This window comes from Camellia sinensis, chromosome 1 (assembly GCF_055761805.1).
Source record: "Camellia sinensis isolate YWXY chromosome 1, ASM5576180v1, whole genome shotgun sequence".
NCBI classification, from domain to species: Eukaryota; Viridiplantae; Streptophyta; class Magnoliopsida; order Ericales; family Theaceae; genus Camellia; species Camellia sinensis.
In genome coordinates this window covers 210,572,222-210,585,406 of record NC_138961.1, presented here as the reverse complement: position 1 = coordinate 210,585,406, position 13,185 = coordinate 210,572,222, and positions in this window count along the sequence as shown.

The following is a 13,185-nucleotide window of genomic DNA, read 5'->3' as shown; positions in this document are numbered from 1 at the left end:
AAAACAAGAAGTGCACGATTTTTATGCAAAATATGCAAAGGACCTTAGATTTGCTATAGCTTACAGAACACAAAATATTGGAGTTAATGAGAAGTTCAAATACTTTGGAATTGAATGTACTTGGGCGTATAAGGGGGCAAAAAGATTAGAAGTAAACCACCTAAAGCCATCTTTGTCATCAAAAATTGATTGTAAAGCAAAGGTAAAAGTGACTTTACAAAACGATGGAAGATATAAGTGAACTACAGTTGTACCTGAGCATACGCATGACTTGGTTCCTAGTGACTCACACCATTTTCCAATGAATAGGAGGATTCTTACTCCTGTGAAGAGAAGATTAGAAATAAATGATGAAGGATGAATAGGGGTGTCTAGGAATTTTAATTTTATAGTTGTTGAAGCGGGGGGATATGAGGCATTAACATTTGATGAATGAGATGCAAGGAATTACATTGAGAATGCTAGAAGGTTGAGGCTTGGGGTAGGAGATGCTGAATCAGTTGCATTTTATTTTCATAAGATGCAAGAAGAAAATTCAAACTTTTATTCTGCAATTGACTTTGATGTAGATGGTCGTATACAAAACTTGTTTTGGGCGGATGCAAGGAGTAGGGGGCTTATAAAGCATTTGGGAATGTTGTCTCATTTGACACCACCTATCTCACAAACAAATATGATATACCGTTTGCTCCATTTGTGGGAGTAAATCACTATGGATAGTCAATCTTGTGTGGTTGTGGCCTATTATGTAATGAGAACACGAAGACATTTGTTTGGCTATTCAAAGAATGGTTAAATTGCATGTCAGCTGCTCCTCCAAAAGCCATTATAATTGAGCAGTGTAGAGCTATGCAAAGTGCCATAGAATTGTCTTTCCATAGGCTTGACATCGTTGGTGCTCGTGGCATACCATGAAGAAAATTTCAAAGAAATTAAGAGGATATTCCTAATATGAAGCCATCAAATTCGCTTTACAAAATGCAGTGTATGATTCTCTCACAAAAGATGAATTTGATGAGGAATGACAAACAATAATTGCAAAGTTTAGCCCCCATGACAACGAGTGGTTGGGAGTATTATATGGTGAGCGAAAGATATTTTTTGGGCTGACATGTCAACTACACAACGAAATGAGAGCATGAATGCATTTTTTGATGGCTATGTAAACTCGAAGACTACTTTAAAGCAATTTGTTGAACAGTATGACAATGCATTGAGAAGTAAGGTGGAGAAGAAGACCAAAGAAGACCAAAGGAGACCAAAGCAGACTTCAAATCTCAAAACAAATTGTATGATTGCATAACAATGTATAAGTTTGAGAAGCAATTTCGTGTAGCCTACACAAATGCGAAATTTAAAGAAGTTCAAGTAGATTTGAAACGACTACTGTATTGTCATGCGACTCTTGTAAATGAGAAGGGATCAATTTGTACTTATTATGTCAATGAGGCTGTGTTTGTAGGTGAGAAAATGAAGAAAGTTGAATTTGTTGTCTACTTTAATTCAACTGAATTTGAAATGCAATGTATGTGTCAGTGGTTTGAGTTTAGAGGAATCATGTGTGCCCATTCACATAGTGTGCTCATTGAGAGGTGCATATATGATGTTCCAGATGAGAACATTATGTCGAGATGGAGAGAAGATTTGCAAAGAGGGTATACATGCATTCCAACGACATACACGAAATTTGGGGCTGCTCTCAATGCAAAGGTACATGACAACTACAACAAGACATTGGATGAAATTATAGAAATTCTTTCCAACGATGATGGTAAAGGCAAAGCCATTCAACTTGGGTTGAGAGAAATGAAGGAAAGAGTCAGAAAAGATAAATCTGGTTGTGCGAGTAATGTGCCACCTTCTAGTAGTCCTATCCCACCTTCTCATACTTCTCCTAAAAGTTTGCCTAGTCCAAGTACTACAAAGGCAAGCATGACTCACAAGGTGCTTAGTCCTTTGGTTATTCGTTGAAGAGGCCATCTGTAGATGCGCCCGCGTGGGCCTCATGCTACAGTTCGGACTCGATTTGTGTCACGGTTCTTAATCTGAACCAAAGAGTCCAAATCTGGCAAATCGTTTTGAGAAACAGATTTTTGAAAAAGTAGTGCCAAACATGGACTGCTTTGCCAGATATAGAGTCGCCACCTAAATATTTTTTTATGGGAGAATTTAGGAAACCTTGACTCGGTGCCGAAGGCCACATGTCCGTCATCACCGGAGTTGTCTCGGCTCGGGAGCTTGGGTACGATCGGGGAAGGTCAGCTATGAGCACCCCCTTTCGCCCGGTCCGAAGACCGGCCTCTACTAACCGTGATATCCGTTTTTGAAAACTTTATGTGTTCTTAAACCAATTGTTAGCCTAGAATTACTATGTTATGCGCGCAGCAAACAAGTATAGACCAAATCGCCCAAATTGGAACAAAACATTTCATGTTTGTTTTGAAAATGGTTTGCTACTCGTAAGTAGGCTAAAATGCAGATTTTGCCACCCTCAAGTGGGCTTTTAGAAAAGATGATTTTGCCACTATCTAGTGGGCTTAAAACTCACAGTTTTAATGCATTATTCCTATTTAGGTAATTCAACCTCCATCCACAGGCATTCAAGCAGTTATATCACATAAGCAGCTAGCCTCATGGTAATCATACTGTCATGGCAACACTCACACGCATGCGATATGCTAAAGCATAAAAGCTTACCTAGTACTCCGAGCCAAAACAGAAACTAGTCAGTAATCATATGCATGATCCTAGTTCATGTTAAAAATGGCTAATGCAACACATGCAAAGATGCAATCAAAACAGGCTCGGCTAACCCTAAAATGGCATATGAAATGCTACAAGTAACATGTATTCAATTTGGAATTGAAACGTACAATGTAGTTTGTATGATGTACCGAGCCCGGTGCATGTCAACAAATGCATGAATGCACGCATGCATAGCATAAGGTATGCTAAAATAAATGTGCCCTAATCTACCATCATAAGCAGGTAAATAAAAGGGAAGAAAGAAGTGGAGGTTGGAAGACATGCACACCACGCACACACACTTATTACAAGTTTGCCCTCGCTCGGAGGGACCAAAAGAATAATACAGTCCGAATAATAAATCGACTATCCTAGCTAATTAATTATTACAGACCCTTAATTAATTAACAAAATAAATACAGCAAGAAGGTGGCCGCAGCCCTGCCTTGGGATGCGCGAATGATGCATGCTTGACCCATATCGCCCGGAAACTCGCTGCCATAGCACTACTGCCTCTGTTTTCACTGCCTTTTCCTCTCTGAAAACTTGTCAAAGTCCCAGTGAACCTCCTATGAGCATTGCAGAACATCATCGGCTGGGAGGGATAGCCACCGGCCGTGTACAATATCCATCGGTTGGAGATAAAGCTATTGGCACTGAATAAATGGCCGGTCGGCACTGAATGTTGCCGGTCGGCAGAAACTTCCTGCAGAAGACAGTTTTGACAGCAACAAAGGACAGACAGTGTATGGCATGAAATTCCAAGCAAATGTGTGCATCAACACATCCCTTATCATGTTTTTGACTCAAAGGGGGATGTTCCTTGATTCTCGGACCACCAATTGCGCATTTCGATGCGTGATGGTCCAAGAAGCCAGGTATGCACTTTGATTTCAAATGTCATGCAAACCAAACAAACACATAAAGCCCAACCTCTATCACATGATCAAGAGGCAAGGCATGCATGCCAATGCAATGCAACCTAGGTATGCAAACAAGAATACAAGCATGCTATGCAACTACATGGCATACACAATGCTAACAACATAACATGCGCAACGCTTTGAAACATGGCATACACAATGCAAGATGGGCTTCACCAATACAAGTGGACCTCAGCCACACTCACATAGGAGGCCATAAGATGAAAATGAAGTGCCTCGAAATGCGTGCACATGGGCACGCAAATCGAGGCAATGGCAAATGCAATGCAATGGCTAAAATGGCATATAGAATGCAACATGGACTTATACTAACACGAGAGAGCCTCAGCCACACTCACATAAGAGGCCGATGGATGAAAATAGAGTGCCTCGAAATGCGTGCCCACGGGCACGCAAACTCAGGCAATGGCATATGCAATGCAATGGCATGGAAAATGATATGCAAACATGCCAATGGGATTTTAGAACTGAAATGTGGGGGAAAACAGCCCCGAAATGAGGCGAAAACACACCCGATGCATGGAATAGTCCCGAAACATGGACTTTTGGCACCCGAAATGGCCTATAGCTATACCAAATATGCACAATATGGACATGCAATGAATAGAAAGTAGCAAGGCAGTCCCAAAATCAGCATTTTTCTAGTATAAATCATGGCCAAACAACAAGCAAAGATAGGGCAACAATGGCATGCAAAAATGGCCCTAAACATGAGATTATGAAGCAACTCACAGCTGCTAACTCCAAATAGGTTAGGGCCCTTCAACAACATTGAAGAGGGGCCACAAATAAGCCACTTTATAGAACTGTAAAAACTCCAAAACAGTATACAAACATGCTAGAAATGCAATGCAAAATGAGGCTCAAAAGAGGCTATAACATGAGGTATACAAAATATTCATCAAACAGCCAAAGACCCTTGATGAAACATGTTAAGAAGGTCAAAATAAGACTATTTCTAGGCCTGTAAAAAGACCAAAAACAGAAACATGATAGGCTGCCAAAGCATGCAAAAATGGGGACCAAAGAGAGGATATAACATGAAGTGGCACATGGAGGTCCCAAAAAGTAATGAGCCCTTCTTCAATGTTGAAGAGGGGCTCAAAATAAGCCTATTTACAGTTTACATCATGCTCCAAAACAGATCACACGCAAGCCAAAAATTCTATGCAAGATTATGGCATTCAAGGAGGATATTGAAGCAAGTGCAAGATGGGGGGCTCAAACAGTGTTGAGCCCTTAAGAAAAAGTGAAAAAGAGCTCAAAACAAGGCTACTCTCAGTTAGGGCCGGAGCTCAAAACAGTAAGCATGTATGGCTTACAAATGGTGCAAGAAATGGACCAAAAAAGAGGAAATGCTACTCACCCTTGAAGACCAATGCTTTTGTTGCTTCTTGGACCAACTTTGATGATTCTAAGCTTCTGGAATTCCTTCCCTTGTTGCTGAAATGGAAGTGGTGGAATGATGCTATAGGGTGTAGTGCAAATAGGCCAAGAACAAGGCCCTTTTGGACCCTCAAAACCAACACAAATGTAGAGAGAGAGGGAGATATATAGAGAGAGTGATATATATCTCTTCTATATCAGATTTTCTAACCTCCATAAGGGGAGGAGAGGCTCTCTTTATATAGAGAAACCAAAGGGGCAAAGCTTCTCTTAGAAGCTTTGACCAAAAAGGCCAAGCTTCTCTTAGAAGCTTGGAGCAAAAGGGCCAAGCTTCTTGGAGAAGCTAGGCAAAGGGGTCAAGAAGTTCAAGCTTCTTGGAGAAGCTAAACAAAAAGGTTCAAAAGGGTCAAGCTTCTTGGAGAAGCTAGAAAAGGTCAAAAGGTTCAAGCTTCTTGGAGAAGCTAAAAAAAGGTCAAGCTTCTTGGAGAAGCTAAAAGGGGTCAAGCTTCTTGGAGAAGCTAAAAAAAGGTTCAAGAGGGTCAAGCTCCCTCAAGAAAAGGTCTCGGCCAGGACAAGTGGCCGACTGATCTAAAATAGTGGCCGGCCGGCCAAACACAATGCCGACCGGCAACAAAAGGTGCCGACCGGCAGAAAAGATTGCCGATGGCAGTAAAAACCAGCCAGTGGCCTCTAGCCACTGCCGGTGGTGGGTGGGGATGGTCTACAAGCCCTACCCTGCCTCTCAAAGGCAAGATGCAAGTGTTTGGTGCAAAACCAGACACTAAACGGTCGAGTTCGGAGATCCTGAGGCAAGGCACGTAGCCGAGGCCTCCGGGAACTCCAAACAAACACAAACATGGATGATCACCGAGTGTTCAAATGGTGACGTCCAAGTCTTGAGGACGGTCAAAAATGGGGTGTCTACACCGTCCATGTACGAAACAGAAGGTTAGCAAGGTGGACAAAATAGTGAATTGGTTGAAGGGAAAGAATAAAAAGGCACCAAAAGTCTAGGTAAATTTTGTATTTTCTACTTGTATGTAAATTTCAAAAATTTTTTTGTCAAAACTTTTTCACTAATGTGTGCTACTATAGGGTCGTAAGATGGGTCAAGGTCAACCTTGTCAGTTGAATTTTGGTTGTATGGATGGCATGGAAGACAATACGTATGATGGGGCATGCGTTTCAGGCTCCACTACTATTTTTTGTATGGTATTTATTTCAATGTTTGAACTTATTAATGAAATTGTGTTATTATGTATCATAAGGTGTTGCAAGCTGAATCATATTATTTTCCTTTTATGGATGGGGCACAAGAGAGTATGTATGTACTGGTATGTATTGACGATATCACACCTCAATAGTTTTGTTTTTTGTGACTTGCAAATATGTTTGTGAGAAATTTTTTTAATATTAGTTACTTTGACATTGAATAGGCACAAGGTAGCGCAAGGCAAATGGTAGATAAAATTGGAAGCACATTTTTGAGTCAATTCAGAATGGCAAATAGAGATGGTTCAAATTTTGTGGACTTGAATAGATGCGGATCCAAACGCCCCATTTTTTTTTTAGTTTCGTACTATGGTATTTATGACTTTGGTTTGTAAAATTGGGATAGTTTGCTTTGTAAACATTGGTTTCCTTATCAGTGGATTAAAGAGAAAGAAAGCATTTATTGGAGATATTTTTCTTTCATAATTTGCATAAATGTTGTTTCCTGTTGTTGGTGATCTTTATTTTTACAAAAACCGATGTAGGTTTAAAACAATTGACAGGTAGTAGGTTTAAAACAATAGACAGGCTTGTAGGTTTAAAATTGATCTTCACTTCTGTTGTAGGTTTTTAAACAGGTTGTAGGTTTATTATTCCTGTCAACAGGTTTAAATGTGCTTAAAACAATAGACAAGTTGCTTGTGTTTGACTGATGTAGGTTTAAAACATTAGACATGTGTAAAACAATATTCATCTCGTATATGTGCTTAGACAATGTTTATGATTTTATATTACAAGTTGCTTGTGCTTAACTGATATGCCTAACACTTGACAGCAACTTCCAAATTATTTTTCGCATCTTACTTTGCACACAGCTTCTACCCAAAGTTGGCCAAATCAAACGAACTCTGTATGGGTGATAACAATTACATATAAACAATGTGCTATGATTTAGTAATGAAATAACATATTTCCAAACCAAATGAGCTAAGAAGATCATATTAAACATCATCCGCTTCAATAACATATTCTTTTCCACCTACAAAAATATACCAACATTCATTTCATTACAACATAGCCCCACAAGCCATGAGATTACTCCAAAACTAACAAAAATTAACAAGTCAGTAATTTACATCATCAAGTACAAAATCATACAAAACACAATGACATAAATCATCGCCTTCAATTTCTTCTCCATCCTTTGAAGCCTTCTACCATGGTCATGCATTTGATTTTCCATCTCAGAAAATATTGTCCTTAGCTCGTATAATTCTTCTGTTGTTGTAGGTTGACAAGGTTCGGTATTGGAACGGATTGTGAAGGTAACGTCGTCGTCATCATCATCATCTGCAAACTTGAAGTAATTGCAGTGTGCCTTATTACTCTACAATTCATGAAAATCAATTAGTCACAGAAATTAAACCAATTTCCAAATACTAAGCGATTAATTTGTATAATACATACTAACATAGAATAAAGCTTGGTACTTACATATTTTGATGGGCACACAAAGAATAAATGCCTTTGATTTCCATTCTCATTGGTTCGTACGATATGCATGGCAGCTGTTCTCCCGCAATCACACATTCTTGGTTTTAATCTAATGTTGCTATTGTTAGTAGAAGAAGAAGCCATTTCTTTATCTGTATAACCAATATCTACGCCATTTTAATTTCCTCCGAGTTGTCTTCATTTGAAATAAAAAATAACTTATTCGGTGAAGACTAACTATTTTTCTGAAGCTTTTTAGATTCGCTCATGGATTCCTTTTATTTTATTAATTGGAGGTCTTATATCTTCTAGATTACTAACCATAGATTACTATTTCTATTACTAAATTTATAAGCCCCAAACAAAATTTCAAACAATGCAGATTCAAATTACAAGCCCTAAATCAAATTTCCCTCAATGCAGATTTATGCAATGTAGATTCATGTAATAGAAACCTAAATTTACATGGCCCAAATCAAATTTCCCTAAATGCAGATTAATGCAAGTCAGTTCAGAAATGAGTAAACCCCCTCAAGTCACTATACAGAAATTTATAAGCCCCTTGAAGTCAGTAAACAAAATTTGAAAACCCCCTGAAGTCAGTATACAAAAGTTTCTAACACCAATTGAAGGCACAATACAAAAATTTGTAACAACAATTGAAGTCAATATACACAAATTTATAAGCCCCCTGAAGTCAGTTCAGAAATTTGTAAACCCTCTCAAGTCATTATAAATTTCTAAAAACAAAGGCACAATATATAAATTTCTAATAACAGTTGAAGGCACAATACATAAATTTCTAACACCAATTAAAGTCACTATACACAAATTTATAAGCCCCTTGAAGTCAGTTCATAAATTTATAAACCCCCTCAAGTCACTACAAATTTCTAACAACAATTGAAGGTACAATACAAAAATTTCTAACAATAATTGAAGGCACAATATAAAAATTTCTAACACCAATTGAAGTCACTATACACTAATTTATAAGCCCCTTGAAGTCAGCTCATAAATTTCTCACATCAATTTAAGGCACAATATAGAAATTTCTGCCATCGCAAAACCCTAGTTTTGCTATGTCGGGTTTGTATGAGAGGAGTCAACTCCAATTTGTCTACCCAACACAAAGACGAGAGGGATGAGAGAGGGATTAGTGACTTGAGTCGGTTTCTTTACCCAAAACAAAGACGAGAGGAATGAAAGAGGGAGCACTCACCTGAGTTTTGAATAGTTGAATAGTAGCTTCAGTAGAGAAAGCAACGAACGAGACAGTAAGAGAGTCTTGAATCCTTGCATCGCAGCTCCGAATGAGAAAGAGGGATTTTCAAGAGTTGATAGAGGAAACAGATTGAGAGAGGAGAAAGATTGTTCGAAAGGTTTATACGGAAGAAGGAAAAAGTCAGAGAGAGAGCGTGTACCAATTTTGGGTACTTTTTTGTGCCTTTGATTTATTGTATTAATCAGGACTTTCAAAATTTCGATGAAAACGACGAGGAAGAAATTCCTTCGGTTTTGAAATATTTGCTAGAACAAGAGCAGGAGAGGTTTGCAAAACCGCTAGCTGATGAGATCACCCAAATTAATGTTTGTACTGAGAAGGACCCACGGCTGGTTCGCGGCTAGTCCACATTGTCTTCGAAGGAGCGCGAGCGCTTAGTCGCTTTATTAAAAGATTTCAAAGATGTTTTCGCGTGGTCCTATGAAGACATACATGGGATCGATCTTGAGATTGTACAGCACCAGATCCCTCTTGACCCAGAGGCCTAACTTGTTAAGCAGAAGCTCAGAAGGATCCGCCTGGACTGGGCCATCAAGATCAAAGAAGAGGTCACCAAGCAAATTGGCTGTTTGGGGAGAGCCATTTCAAGCTACAAATCATTTTGCTTATAATATTGGTGATAATTAACACCACTAAAGCTTGTATACCATAGCATTACCCAAATATTTAATAATATAATAATATATATATTGAATGATTTTTTGTAATTCCTTGTAGATGTTCTTTACTTATCTAGTAATTTTTAGATTTTTTTAATAAGAGTAAAATAGACATTTGAAAAAATTAATTTCTTATATTAACTTTTTTTGTTAGTTGACTTAAAGGTTGATTGTTAGGTTATTATTCTTGACAATCCCATTTGACAAAACTCTTTTCAGATGTAATTTTGTTCAACTTTTATTTCAGTGAGGCTACGAGTTTTAGATGCGAATTGAGTGGATCATATAAAAGGGTTTGTTTGTTTTTTTTATTCAATACAAAAGAGAGAATTGTTCTTCAATGGATTTCCTAGAATTTGGGCCAGAAGTTTTGGTGGATTTTGGAGTGGTTCATCGTCGTGGATTCAACATCGGCGTTGTGGATTCAACGTTGGGCAAGACAATTCTGAGGTGAAGACTGTGGTAGAAGAGGCATATAGGGGTCGGTTAAGTTCGGGTGTGAATTCACTAGATAATTGAGAGTACACTTGTGTAATTCATTTTGTCTTCGTAGTGGATTATTTTGTGACTTTGCTCGTGGTTTTTTATTACAATTGAAGGTGCTCCAATTGTGATTTTTTCATGTAAAATCGTTGTGTCAATTTGTCTTTGATTGTTTGATTAGGATTGCTATTTACTGATTAAAGTTGATACATAATCACAAGTCAATATATAGGGGATTTCTATTTTTCATTGACTAACGAAATGATTAAATTGTAATGAAGATTTAAACCTTAGGCTATGTTTGGCATGGTTTTTTTTTTTGCTATTTTAGCCACAAAAAGACAAAATAGATTAAAAAGTCAATAAGATAAAATATCACATTCAAACTAATCATTTCATTTTTTCTTTTACAAAAGTAAAAAAGTCAGAAAAACCCATCCCAAACAAGGCTTTTTAGCCCTAGACTAAAAATAGTCAAAAAGCCAACCCACATCCAAAATGAAGGTTTAACGAGGGAAATATAATTTTCAAAACATGAGGTGGTATTGTATTAAAGATAAAACTGAATGGATGTCAATGTAATTTATCCTAATTTTTTTTTCTCTATCTTATTGTGCTATAATTCTTCCAAAATTATTTAGAAAAATCACCTACCAATGGAATAGTGGTAGAATATTTACAAATTAATGAAAAAATATATAAATTTAATTATTAATATTTATAAGTTTTTTTTTTAATTTTATTAATTTGAATTTCCTTCGTTAAAATACACTGCATTGTAATTTCTTTAAATTATTTTATTATTCACGCACATCACGTGATATTAGTTGAACAATTACAAACTATCATATTACAAAATGATAAACCTTATCTTTCCACTAATCATAACACACAGGCTCATTTTGGCACAAAAAAAGTCATTTATTTTTTTGAATTTTTTTTTTTTATCTTTAGTATTTTTTTTCAAAATTATGTCAAATTTTTTTTTTATTTTTTTGGTCTTTCTTGCTGAGACGAATCTAAAAAGTATAATTTTTTAAAAAAATTCAAGAAAAAAATCACTAAAGATCAAAATAAGCTAAAAAAATTGCATTTTTTTGACTTATCTTTGTCTTTTCTGAAATTTTTTTTTTGAGAATTGTTTTAAAAAATTATAATTTTTCAGTTTGCCTGGTTGAACTTCAATTTTTTTAAAAGTTCACTAAATAAAAATGAGCCAAAAATAAAAAATAAAATCCCAAAACACTCATTATTGGGCCATGACTAAAATCACCAAATAAAATCTCGGCAAGGAAAAAAATTATTGGCTAGTCTTGGGTGCTACATAATGTTACTCTTCATCAATCACACACTATTTGTTGGCACCATAAAATATTCTTCTTCTTATTATTATTATTAGTATTATCATTATTACACTACAAAAAAATTTACTTTTAGCAACGGCCAAAACTGTCCCTAAAATTAGGAAAAAACGTCGTTAAAAACTAGAAGACCTTTACCCGCGGTTGAAATAGCGACGGCCAAACCGCCGCAATAGCCCCGTCGGCATATCCTTATAGTGACGTTTTCCTCAAACACTGGTATAGTTATTTTTATTGCGACGGTCAATGTAGTGACAGTTATAAATGTCGCTATATCTTAAATTTACCTATTACTTGCTAACTTTATAGCGACGGGTCGACTGCTGCTATATTCTTCACTTTTGCGACATTTTGTGAACCGCTGCTATATTTTGACTTTATTCCATCAGTTTTATACTATCGCTATAGCTATAGAATTCTTTTTGAATTTTATTTACAGCGATGGTTTTTAACCGCGATTATAGGCTATGTTTACTATTCAATTACCAATAATATATAGCTTGAAATTTTCAATGATTTACTAACCATTAATGGTTGTCTCTCACTTATCCCTACTCACATTATATATCTATAAAAACACTATTTTATTCTAATGACTCAATACTCAATAATTGTAAAAGGTAAGAGAGTCTTCATTTTCATAATCCCAAAATATCCAAAACACCTTAATTAAAAGGTTCATTACATAATCCTGTAATACAAAATAGATCCAATATTTCTAGCAAACTAATAGCCCACACCATAATCTAAAAGGTACATATAAACTTGTCACATGACAATAGTACTCAAAAATATTACTCATGACGCCATTTTATAAAGACCTTCATAAAAAATGTTCAAATCGAAAAATGACGTCCATTGTTTGACACATCATATTGTCTTATTTCCTGTAATAAAAATGATTCAATGAGCATAAGTATCATTTTCAATTTCAAAATCTATAAAGAAAGTTTAGACTATAAATAATTCTCGGACAAGTCTTTTTTTTTTTTTTTTTTGGTAAGTATGTGGTTTACATATCAAAAAATAAAGATTACAATGAAGTTGAAGATCATATTTGCATATTAAGATAGATCAGCCATTAAGAGAGAAATCAACAACAATGGAGAAAAAAATACAGTAATGCAGATATGTAAGGTGGCTAAAGATTTAAGAAACAAATTGTTCTCAATTTGTGTAGTTAGTTCTTGTTGTTCTTTAAGCATTGCAAATTGATTTCTAAGATTAGATATGGATGAAGACATCTAAAGGGCTTAGAACATGTAAGTAAGCAACTAACAATTATTAATGTCTAGGAAATTATATCTAAATATGTGCCCACCTTGCCTCTGCTATTACTCCTAAGTATAGAACTCTGATGAATCTCAAAAAAGAGAGAGCAGAGTTTGTGCTTTCCTTTTCTGAAAGAAATGGAAAAGATATATCAGTCCATACAGCAACCTCAATATTTATGAGTAGAAAACAACTACTGTAAAAGTTATACATATTAGAAAGAAATCCAGAACAGATTTAAAAGAAAAAATGCAGAAACAAGTTGGCCCTCAACTCCATCCTCTCTTACAGGAGTATACAGTGCCACCAGTCTGTATCCCATATCATCAACATTAGATTTGTAC